The sequence below is a fragment of the Tenebrio molitor genome, chromosome 7 (genome assembly GCF_963966145.1).
Source record: "Tenebrio molitor chromosome 7, icTenMoli1.1, whole genome shotgun sequence".
Taxonomy (NCBI): domain Eukaryota; kingdom Metazoa; phylum Arthropoda; class Insecta; order Coleoptera; family Tenebrionidae; genus Tenebrio; species Tenebrio molitor.
The window spans coordinates 21,624,894-21,637,860 of NC_091052.1; the positions used below are offsets into that span (position 1 = coordinate 21,624,894).

Genomic DNA, 12,967 nt, shown 5'->3' on the forward strand with positions numbered 1-12,967 from the left:
TAGATAAATGACTCATATGCCTTTCTAATGTGGCAACATTATTTTACGTAAATTACCAAGTTAGTATAATAGGGATTTTAAATATTACCAACAGCTTGTCAACCGGACAGTGCGGATGTCAAGTGAACGGATAATAGCAAATTTTTGACAATGATTAATAAAGATTTTTGAAACGAACAAATTTGATTTTTTGAATAAATCAAATTTCCCGCTGTCAACGTAAATAGCCGATTCATCATTGACTAAATATGGTTATTTAGTTCGGCCCTACGCTAGGGTTGCGCTAGCATCGTCCACGTCTCCTAGGTTTTATATGGATTTTAACAGTCTTAATTTGTTACTGGTCTGTGTACGGAACAACTAGAATAAATGTCAACCGTTAATTCGTCATTGATTATCAAAATAACATAAATACAATAAGAACTTCAATCATAATCGGTGCAAATCATTTTGTAATATTAATTTGTGTTGGTGAGAAACAGCTAGACGTAGGAAGGGTTTGAAACTCGAATAAATATCAACCGTTAATCCGTCATTGATTGTCAAAATAACATAAATACAATAAGAACTTCAATCACAATAATGCAAATCATTTAAATTTTGACAATTCGAATAAATTTTTCCTTCTGTAATTTCTGTAATCACAGACAATTAAACTATAGTAAGACACTTCAATCCCATATAATAATGTTGGAATAGCTTCGACGGTGCTGCTCCGCACGCATTTGGCCAAAACACTCCGTCGTATTTATTCGTAAAATTTCGATTATTTATTACCGTTGTATTTAAAATAGTCAAAAAATATTTGTCAAATGTGACACTTTTCTGAAAAAAATAAAAATGTACTTATTAAAGATATAAGGCTTTCTGTGAATAAAAAGGTAGGAATTAGTGCCATTTATTAAATGAAAGTAATTACAATAGCCAACGTTTTCAGTATTGAGAAATTGTCAATAAGAAAACAATAAAGAAAAAAAAAATAACATTTTCTACTTTTTGGGCAATTTGTGAATCTGCTACGTAATTTATAAAGGTAAAAACTTAAGTGATGAAACTTCTTAATAAAGTTATAGTTTCAGTTTCAATTCAAGACAAAAAGAAACCAAACAATAGTGTGTGCCCCCGGTACCTATTCTTTTAAGGAGCATGACAAGTTAAAATTGAAACTAAATACACAGTGGGCCAAAAAAAAACGGTACAAATTTTGTTCGTTCATATCTTCCTGAGTTATTAAGTTTTTTAAATGATTAATATACCAGTGAAAAACCCAATATTTATAGAAAAGATGAAGGCCTCTTGCTGTGCAGAGATAGTCCTAACTCAAAAGTTGTGCGTCATAACATGAAGACATGCAAAAATTCTGGTTTTGAAGATTACCTATCTCAATTATGAGTTTCCAGATATGGTTCAATATGCCCTCCATTTTTATTAGCTATCATTTGTAATCGTCTTTGTCCGTCCCCAGTTGCAGAACCTACATATTTGTCTCTGAGGTAGCTGATTCCAGCATTCCGTTCAGGAGCCTTCAGCTCAAGGTATATGATTGTTTGTGCCGCTCGGTGCGATGTTGATGTTGCTCCATCTATCACTAGTGAAGACGATTGCAAATGGTAGCTAATAAAAATGGGGAGCATATTGAACCATATCTGTAAAACTTATAATTGAGAGAATTTTTGCATGTCTTCATGTTGTGACGCACAATTTTTCAGTTCTGGACAACAACAATCTTTTCTATAAATATTGAGGTTTTCACTGGTATATTACTCATTAAAAACAGATAATAACTCAGGAAAATATGAGCGTACAAAATTGGTACCGTTTTTATCGACCCACTATGTATATATGTATAACAGAAGAGTTGTGTGTTGTGTTGCCAAAATTTACGATCTAAGTGTATTTTTGAATAAAAAAAGTATTGGAAAGAAATTACGTATCGCCTTAGAACGAAAAATTAATTTTCATGGTTTATATAATGTATTCCAACTTTAAAAAAACGATGCTTGGCCATGACAATCTGACAGATTTCATCCTGTATATCTGAATAAAAGTTTGGTTAGGAATTTTGAAAATTTTGAAGGCACAGTGTTGCCATACTTAGGTTCCGCTTTTTTGCGAATCTATTGAAACTGTATTACAAGAGATTAATAGAGAACCCAGCATTTTTTATTAAAAATAGCAATTGAAAAAAAAGACAAATCAAAATGTAAACATCTGGTGGAGGCTTCAGTCGTTGAATGAGTTTCAAGAACGCTTGCTTTAGTTTAACAAGCAAAAAACGGATAAGTTCTCCAAAATGGAATCACTTTTTTCAAAAGACATCTACACTTTAACCTCCTCCATTATTTCATCTTCAGAATTATCTTCATCATTATATTCCGAATCATCTTCTAATGTTTAGCCCACGAATAATTTCGTTCAGATCTCTTTTAAAAAATGGTTCCACTTTTCTGATTTTCCTCTTTTTGTAGTTCTAGTATCCTCCAGACCCTTTTTTGTAATTATGCAATATATAACAGATCTTGCCATCTATAAATTAGTTATACAGTTCAGGATTTCATCGAATACAAATTCATTGTTCTCACATTGAAGATATCCATCAATCAGTTAATAATCGCATCATTACTTAGATCGGGCCTATCTCGTTTAAAATGTGTCTAGCCCTTCAACACACCATGTTTTGTCTCTACAAACACAACTTTTGGCATTATGTACTTGTAGTAAACCCTTTAAATTATTACTTTGTGTTGTCTAATTTAAAATAAATTGGAAAAACGTCAAAATGACATTTATTGACAACTTTATTTACTTTTTGTTTTAGAATCATCTTGCAACATAGCACTTCAAATTTAGTTACAAAAGATTTACAACCAAAATGAAATGAAATATAACTACTGCTTTCCTCAGTACTGCCAATTTAACAAAATTAAAGCATGGCAACCTATCGTTTTTTTAAAGATGGAATAGATTATATGTAAAAGCCATTTTCTGGAAATTAAAACAAATTTGTTGGATGCATCAATCAATTTGATCATTTATAAAAAAAAAACTGCAGGACGTAAGAAGAGAATTTAAAAAAAAATCGTCAAAGAGATGTTACTTACGAACCAAATGGGGATTTTCTGAATATTTAATTTTAGTTTTGGTTCTAGTTTTTAATTTAATTCATTTATTGTTAATTTTTCTTATAATTAATAAAACGTTGTGCATTTTAAAGACATTTTACATTTGAAATTAATATTAAACGAGGACAAAATTCTTAATTTAAACAACTCCATCAAGCATGCTTTATAAAATTAGTTCGGCCAACTGCTCGCGCCGCGCTGGAATCGTGTTTCCAACATAGATATATAAGGAGAAGATACAGCCATTCCATATAAACGTATTTCGTTGCTTGGGAAAACATATCAACGATTCCGGTACTATCCTCCATTTTTTTCTAGCACACAATGTAATGTATTCTTGTCTTGTTTCCATACATTTGCACTTGAATAGAAAGTACCTCGTATTCATCTAGTTGACTGATAATTGAGAAACGTCATCGTGACAAATTAATTGTGAATTATTTTTTGCTTTAAAGATGAAGACCTGTATTGTATGTTCCACTCCTTACAATTCTTCAAATAAAGAAATATCCTTTCATGGATATACATACATACATATACAATATACCTAACTCATGGGAAACGCTAGGAATAATATATTTGTTAATTACATGCGTGCGACTGAAATAGATACAAAAGGTACGTCTTGTCCCCAGTACTTCACCTATTGCTGTATCTTCTCCTTATATATCTATGGTTTCCAAAAATTGGGTAGCAATGCGACGTCTTACCATGACCAACTTCATTAAACTATGTTATGGCCATTCCAATTCCATTAAAATGGGCTTCGTATGAAGTATGTCATGGATAGTGATGAAGTGGTGCCATCTGTTTGTTAGACATCAAGGTAAAATTGCCGTCAAATTTGAAATTTTGTCAATCAAAAAACTCTGAAAATGCTCATTAAATGCATTATTTGTGGCAATTCTGAAAAACCTTTATTTCAATTTCCCAGCGACAGTGGAGTTAGAGCTAAATCGTTTGAGGTTCTTCGGGAAATTTGTGGTACTAGAAAAGAAATTCGTTAACATAGTTTAATGAAGTTGGTCATGTGATGGAGATGAATTGGCGATATCTAGTGAAATTTAGAATAACCACACATTAAAAAAGTTAAATATCAGGTTATGTTATATGCTATTTCATTGTCAAGAACTGTCAGTTTATACTTTTATGACACTATGGCAGGAACATGAAAAATTAGTTAGCGTCTTAGAACCTCGAATTCTGTAATTCTTGCATCGTTTTACTCCGAAATGATCAAGTTCCACGACGAAATTCCCATTCGGAGTGGTTTTGCTGTGATCTTTCATACTTGCTTGTGTAAAAACCTATTTAGAGGAAAGTTAGCGTCTTAAAACCTCGATTTCTGTAATTCTTGCATCGTTTTACTCCGGAATGTTCAAGTTCCACGACGAAATTCCGATTCGGCGTTAGTTTGCTGTGATTAGTCTATGGCTGTGATCCTTCACACTTGCGTGCGTAAAAACGCATTTAGAGGAAAGTTAGCGTCTTAGAACCTCGAATTCTGTAATGCTTGCATCGTTTTACTCCGAAATGATCAAGTTCCACGACGAAAACGTATAAACTGACAGTTTTTGACAATGAAATAGCATATAACATAACCTGATATTTAACTTTTTAAATGTGTGGTTATTCTAAATTTCACTAGATATCGCCACTTCATCTCCATCATCGACTTGTCATTTGGTTTACTGTTTTTCGACATTTGGGATGGCCATAACATAGTTTAATGAAGTTGGTCATGGTCTTACTATAGTTTAATTGTCTGTGTCTGTAATACTATTACAGTTTCCCATAACGCGCGAGGTGGTGACATCTACCGATATTTTTTCTTTTTTCCGGTCGCAGAGTTTAGAGCGATTGGCACGACTTGTTATTACGATCAGCGCAGACGACGTTTTATGCTCATTGTGATAATGACGGATAATGTAGTAGGGATCGCGATTGCTTTATGAATTGTCTTTTGGGTTGCATTTTTACCTGGTCAGGCTCGTCATCTTACGTGAATAACCCTGTATTTATCAGTGTCAGTGTCGCTTTGATGTTTATATATACATTTTTCAGTTTATACAGGGTGATTCTGAAATAAGTTTGGAAAAAAATGCGGAGTATCCTTGACACAAAATAATTCTGCGTAAATGACTTTTGGAGGTGAAATCAAAAGGATGGAAATTACCCTATATCCCTGTATCGTGCGTTCAAATGAAATCCTGGGCTGGGAAGAGGTTGGAAACCGTCAATTGTTGTGCTTTTTTAAAGCGTAGATTAATTGGAGCATGTTGACAGCTAACCTAAAATTTAGAGCCAAAAGTTCTTTGCAATGTTTTACATCAAAAATAGAATAACGTAACGATTCCTATTCTCGAAGCAAATATCTAAGGGCACCCTTTGCTGAAAACAAACATGTTCAATTATGTACCAATTAAACATAAACAAATGTCATTCGTGTCAAACGGCGGGAAGTTCAAACTTTACACTGTTCTAAACGGTTTAATTTTTCCAACGCCTACTCAGCCCAGGATTTCATTTGAACGCCCGATATTTCCAACGCCTATGAATAGGGAAAATTTGTCCGAATTTGTTCACTTCATTTGCAACCATTGTTACATCAACTCCACAATAAAGTCGTAGGTGCAAGCACACTGCTTTGTAAATGTTTCTAGGGAAATGATCGAGAGGAGTAAGGTTGCGTTTGTGACTGACGGGCACCTTTGATTATTATTATTGTTGCTAAACTACCAAGATAATCAGGTAATCCCCTTTAACTCAGCAGCGTACTAGCAATTTTGACCAAATTTTCAATCATTTGTATCTCGAAAACGAAAAAACTTTCATAGGAAAAATGTTTTGTCAATGACTTCTTCTCATCATCACCAATCCACCTATTCAAGGGAAGAAGGCAATGAGTGGGAAAAAGATAGAAGAAATAAAATTCCCAATGTTAAAATAAGACAGACGATTGCGCAGGAGTCGGTATGGAAAGCGTTATTAACCTCTTTTTGTATATCGCGCGCTGTCACTGCTTAGAAGTGGCTAAAGCTACAAACAGTCATAACACTCATTCACAGCTGAATGTCGGTTATTGAGGTTAAAACAAGAGAAAATGTTAGTTAATTCTTTAAAGTGCTATCATGGTTGCGAATTGCTGTGTACCTGGTTGTAAAGAAAAATACAGAGGATCGACAAAGTCAAACTTACTTGCTTCAAACCTTGAAACGTTAAATATTAAACTAAAAATTGCACCAAAAATATTACTAACTTCTGGAAGTGGTTAAAGTCGCATAGGCAACACTCCTGACAACTGCGCATGTATGGAAAAGCATTTTACGCACATTGAATAGGTGGATTACCGGTTTTTTCCAAACTTATTTCAGAATCACCCTGTATACCTAACTTGACATCTGTCAAAGATAACCTAAACGAACACGAAAAACGTTGTGTGCACCTCGGCCAAAAAGTATCCTCGCCTGTTTTCAAGTCTTGGCTACGCCTCGACTAGAAAACCCAGACTCGGACGAAAAAGATGCACTTTTTGAGCCTTAATACTATTTCAGAATTAACTGACAATGTTACAAAATGGTTTTTCAACTTCGGTGTCACAATGAGCATTTTGTGACACCGAAAACAATTTCACAAAGATCAATTTTATAGCATCGTTTCTAGTGATAATTGAATTTGGGATTGGTATTGAAAGTAAATTTCAGTGTTAAATGTGATGTCATTTGAACCTGAATCCGTGTTTTGGAGCAAAATAAACTATTAAGGGGGTAGATTATTATTGTAACAACATCTGGGAGACCATTTAAATTTAATTTTCAATGAAATGAAATTGCTTCGTCAATACCAACCAAATTCCATTAAAATAAAAGTCACTAGATAATAATTTTATATTAAAAAAAAAAAATTAATGAAGCCGAAATAGAAAAAATAGCATGTTACACTCGTTGCACAAGACATGTTGTCGAACGAGAGGGTTTAGAACACTCCTCACTGCAACTGTCTTGTGCAACTCGTATAACAATATACTTACTATTATTCTACTGAACAAAAGACAAAAGATTTATGACAGAAAGTTATTTGGGCAACGGGCCTGCAATGGTTTGTCACTGGACGTGCGTTCGTGAAAATTTTTAAAGCACTCTTGGGTAGATTTTTATTAAGGCCACATACCGAGAGGATTTTTTTTCGCTGAACATGCGTTTCCATGTTTATCAGAGGTTGCTTGGATATGTTGTAATTGCTTGTAATGCATTAACATGATTTTTGAAGTGAAACTTTTTATGGGAAGGTTTTGAAATTCTGATCGGCAACCTTTTTGTGTGACGAAAAGTGGTGGGTGTAAACACTGTCTGTTGGGTCGAGTGACAGCAGTGTCTCGCACAACGGTTGCACCAATATTTCCATCTCACTTAATTTGGATGTAAGTTAATCTGTTTGACACGATACAAACATCCCTTAAAATTGTGTATATATACTTCTGTCTTTGTCACACTCACGGCATTTATCGATAATGTTTACGCAGTTACGCATTTCGATATTGTTTAGTGTTATCGTTGTTTGTCATTTATTTTCTTCAATAAAATATACAATTTTGTTGTGAATATGCTATTTATACTCAATTTCATATAAATGTGCATCTAAGCAATTCATGAAAATCTGATTTTCTGTTGGTAGTAAAGCTAAAGCTAGTGACTTTGACTTTCAAAGTTGCTTGCTCTGCGCGAACCCGATTTGACTAATTTTTCAGTTTTTGTCTATTTTAACATTGCTGATTTCAAAAGCAGTGTTACGTCTTTTTACTGATTAAATTAAAGTAATTCTTAGTTGTTTTTGTCTTTGTATTTTTACCAAGTAAAGATTTATTGGGCATGACCTTCATAAATGTGACTTTTGTAATGTAACTAAATTAAAGATGCTTTTACAAATGCACAGCTCACTTGATGAACATTTATATGAAATCAATTATAAAAGTGATTGATGAATAATGTTTTCCTGTAATACAAAAGTTTCACTTCTATCGTGCGTCTTTACGACCCACTCTGCTTTTTTTTTATATTGAACATAGTGTTAATAGTGTTATTCAGCGAAATAAAATCCTCGTTGTATGTATAAAGCGAAATCATGTCTCTCTTGCGCTTACTGTACGGATTTTCTCCTTTTTTTCCAGACTAACGAGACCGACACGGGGATGCAAATGGTTTGCAACACCTGTTGTCAAATGACGATAAAAATGTACAAGTTCCTAACTTCATCGATGAAGAACAACAGAGATCTAAAGGTGAGCCCTTTGCGACAGCATAAGACAACTCGTTAAATTTTGGCGGTTTCAGACGAAATGTCCCGATCACAACTTCCCGCAGCTCACGCACACTTCCGTGCACTTTAAAAATGAACCCAACCCCACCTCCTGCACATCATCCAAAGCCGTGATGGTGAAAAATCCAATGCATATCATGTACAAGTTTGCTCATCCCTCCGTCAAAGAGGTGGTGAAGAAGTATCCCAATATCATCGTGCCCAAAAGTTGCCTGAAATCGCACATCGCTGCTTACGTCACTCTCGTGACCCAAGAGGTCGACGACTGGTTCAAAGAGAGGAATTTCACCAAGAATCAGATCGCCAAACTGAAGAGGGAAGCCTGCGAAGTGGCGAGCAAGTCACCAAAGAAGCTGAGGAAACAACCGCGAGAGGAAAGAAAACAGCAAACGAACTTCACGTCCGATGCAAAGAAGTCAATGTAACTGCTGGAAACGCCAGCAAGACGCGAAAAGTCTCCACTGTGAGGAGAGATGTGGCTAGCCCTGTAAACCCGAGCAAAAGGATTAGATTGACGGGCGATGATTATTCTAAGGTCACCACGTTGGAAGTGGAAAAAATGCAAAGTGAATCGGTTTTTAAAAAGAGTGAGGATACTAGTGTTACATCGACTTTTAATATGAGTGTCCAACCGACTGTAATCAGTAGTGGTACATTGAGTGCCAAGTCAGAAGTTACTTCCAGTTGTAGTGAAAGCGTTAAGTCGACTTTCAACGATAGTGTTTTATCGGCTTGCGATAAGAGTGTCGACTCGGTTATGGATAGTAGTGATAAATCAATTCCCAATACGGATGTTATTGCGCCGACAGACAATGAATCTAGTCAGGATGAGACGGTTCAGTCAAATAAAGACGGCAGTTGTGTTAATAACAGTGGGAAATCCACCTATGGTACCGCGGATGGTAAAAACAATGTTAAGGCATACGCGGAAGCTTTAGTTTGTATTCCATCACTTTCCCTCCTTGAATTGTTGCCTGTCGGTAGTGAAGACACTTCAAAACCGACAGAATCTGAAGATATAACATTCAAGTCCATTCTCGGTTGTAAAGATCTAGTTGACGAAATTACGTGTGAAATTAACAATACATTCGAAATAACAGAAAAAGATATTCCTGATACGTTTAAAAAAAAAGACCACCCACCATACATGTTCACCTCCCGCACTTTTACCCCATACACATCCTCGGAACAAACGCCTTCAAATCAAGCGGTCGCTAACCACGCCATCGTTCCGGTGTCGGAATATGGCCAAGACAGGACCGTCGACAACGGTTCCGACAACGACGAATTCGTGATGGACCTCGATTGCGCCACTGCGTCTGCTTCGTCGACGAGATCCGACAACAAAACCTCCTCGGAAATGAAATTGTCAGAATCCAGCAACATGCCGGATTTGTCCGTCGTCTCCGTCGCCAACAAGTTCTACACCTTGTACACTTGTAAAGTGTGCGATTCGCAGCATAAAAGTCTCAAAAATCTAAAACGGCACGAACGAAAGACCCACACCAAGTGTCCCTTCTGCAGAAAAAGGTTCAGAATTTCGCCGATTCGGGAGAAGCACATACTTTACTCTTGTCCAAAAAAGAGCACCCGTCAGCCGAGAAAAAACTGAAAATCTTGTTGGTGAAGGTCGACCAAGACCAGGAGATACCACAAAAGTATCCTGGAGCTTTCGACGAAGAGGAAGACGCTCCACACGTTATCGAAGTGGAGGGCTCCAACGAAAAGACCGTAGTGGAATGCGACCCCGACACGGCGAAAGCGGTGGGAGTTATGGAGAAGTTTTTGCAATTTGAAGATATAACCATCAAGTCCATTCTCGGTTGTAAAGTGCTAGTTGACAAAATTAAGGGTGAAGATAACAATACATTCGAAATAACAGAAAACACCACCCTTGGTCCGTTTAAAAAAAAAGACCAACCACCAGACACATTCACCTCCCACCCATTCTCGGGACAAACTCCTTCAAATCAAGCGGTCGCCGACCACGACATCGTTCCCGTATCAGAAGATGTTCAAGACAGGACCGTCGACAGCGGTTCCGACACCGACAAATTCGTGATGGACCTTGATTGCGACAGTTCGTCCGTTTTGTCGACGAGACCCGACGACAAAACCTCCTCGGAAACGAAATCGTCAGAATCCAGCAACATGCCGGATTTGTCAGTCGTCTCCGTCGCCAACAAGTTCTACACCCTGTACACTTGTAAAGTGTGCGATTCGAAGCATAAGAGTCTCAAAGATCTGAAACAGCACGAGCGAAAGACCCACACCAAGTGTCCCTTCTGCAGAAAAAGGTTCACAGCATTGGCGATTCGGAAGAAGCACATAGTTTATTTTTGTCCAAAGAAGAACACCCGTCACACGACGAAAAAACTGAAAATCTTGTTGGTAAAGGTCGACCAAGATCATGAGATACGACAGAAGTATCCTGGAGCTTTCGACGAAGAGGAAGACGCTCCTCACGTCATCGAAGTGGAGGGTCCCAGCGAAAAGGGCGTAGTGGAATGCGATCCCGACACGGCGAAAACGGTGAGAGATATGAAGAAGTTCTTCCTGTTTACCGAGGACGTCAAGGAGGATACGAAACAGAAGAAGGACGAAACGCCTTCAGGGAGCGCCGATGATGCCAAATCGGATCAAGAGAGTGCGAAAGAGGAAGTCATTTTTATATCCTTCGAAGAAACGGAGGTCGCCAAGTCGGAGCTGGAAGGTTCCCAACGAATAATAAAAGTGGTCAACAGAGAGTGTTTACAAAACTTCAACCCCGACGACGACGACAACGACGTCAACATGTTGAAGCAAGTACTGCGCAATGCCAGGTTGAACGTGTACGAGTCGATGGGTCTGAACAACAACAGCATCGTAGACGGTGGTTCCAACCGGGTGAAGATTTTTAAAAATTTGCGAAAACATCTGCGCCAGTACAGATTACCGATCGAATTGAAGTACAACGACAGCGTGCTGGTAGAATATATCTCTGCCAAGGCGCCAGTTTCGAAAAACACGAAAGATCTGTGGCACTCGATGACGCCTCGACAGTTGAAAAAGCCAAACGAATGTGCACCCGACCATTCGAAGGAGAAGGCCTCGACGAATGCTCAAGAAAACGATGAAAGACTAAACAGGCTGAAAGAGACAATTCACCGTGAGCACGACTACGCTAGCCAAGGTGCCGATTGCCAACCTGAGGCAAGCCCTCAGGGTCAGTCCTGCCGTCCAAAAAACACCACCACGTCCGCGAATCTGATACTGCCGTCCGGTTCGATCATGACCGCTACCGCCAACGGGAACTGCACCAGCAACGCGTTTCTGATCCTGAACGGGAGCACCAACGGTGCCAACTTCGCGAACATCATCCTGGTACCGGGCACGTTGATCCCTAAGAAGATGATCGTATCGGTATCGCAAGAATCTCTTCCTATGCTACAGACGGTCAGTAGTGCCGGTTGTTCGAACACCCAGCTCAAACAACAATGTCGGCAACAATGGAGTAGTGACTGTGAGCAATGCGACGATGCCGGTGACTAACGTTGACCAACACGAAAAAGCGATGGATCCATCCGTCGCGTCGCTTAGGCGGCAATAAGGGTTAAGAATCTTAGCTAATTGTCGTAACAAATAAAGCGATTTGATTTTGTACTTGGGTTTTTATTTTTTTATTTGCATTAAAGCATCCAAAAAAACGTGCGCTGTTTTATTGTTGCACTGAAAGGAGTAATTTCTGTTGGGAGCTCCAACTTAACAGAAAATTGAAGCCTTTTAACGTTAAAGTTGTTCGTTAGTGATTGGCTAAGCAATGGGCAGAGATCGCTAAACGGACTTCCGTTATTCTTTCACAGTTTTATGTTTGAAGCTATGCTGACTGTACACGTGTTCCGTAAGTAAACGGTAATCACCTGGGTGGTAACTGAAGGGAGCAAAAGGAATGTTATTTTCTTGGTTTCCTTTTACAGAAGACTTTCGTTTAAGTATTTATTTTATACTGTCCGATGTTCGATTGCATCATCAATTTGAGTCCGGTAGGTGAGTTATAACAGTATCACAGCCGGAAAGTGTCACTAAGCAACACCTACCGGACAGTTTTATTTTTATCCATCAAATCTGACATTGAAAAGTGAAAAAGTCAAAAAATATTCAATCTAAAAAAACAATAGCAACGGCCGTTGCCACAGGAAAAAGGTGATGCTATTTTCACAGAATAATGTGATTTTTTAATTTTTGAATTAAAATTATGATGCACAAGTATGAAATAAAATACATTACGATATACAGTCGCGAGCAATAAATTTTGATCGTCAAGGTCATTCTTGGACGCAATCGAAAATGCTCCATTGTAAAACAGTCGTAAATGTCATAACCTATCATCATGTTGTATGACATTAATTATCATTTTGTTCTCATTTTTTTGACACTTTGTTGACATGGGCATAATCTGGCAGGGAATTTTTTTTTAATTTGTGACAATCTAACCAAATTTTGAAATGACATTGACGACCAAAATTTATTGCTCGCGACAGTACATCCGA

The 12,967-nt window shown here is 37.6% G+C and overlaps 1 long non-coding RNA gene across 1 annotated transcript; it reads left to right on the top strand.

The window, feature by feature from the left end:
• The first annotated feature begins 798 nt into the window (after positions 1–798).
• LOC138135771 (uncharacterized) lies at positions 799–2,972 on the top strand. The gene is made up of 3 exons (XR_011161071.1): positions 799–881; positions 938–1,033; positions 1,080–2,972. It is a non-coding gene; the product is annotated as an uncharacterized lncRNA (long non-coding RNA).
• Positions 2,973–12,967: the final 9,995 nt, after the last annotated feature.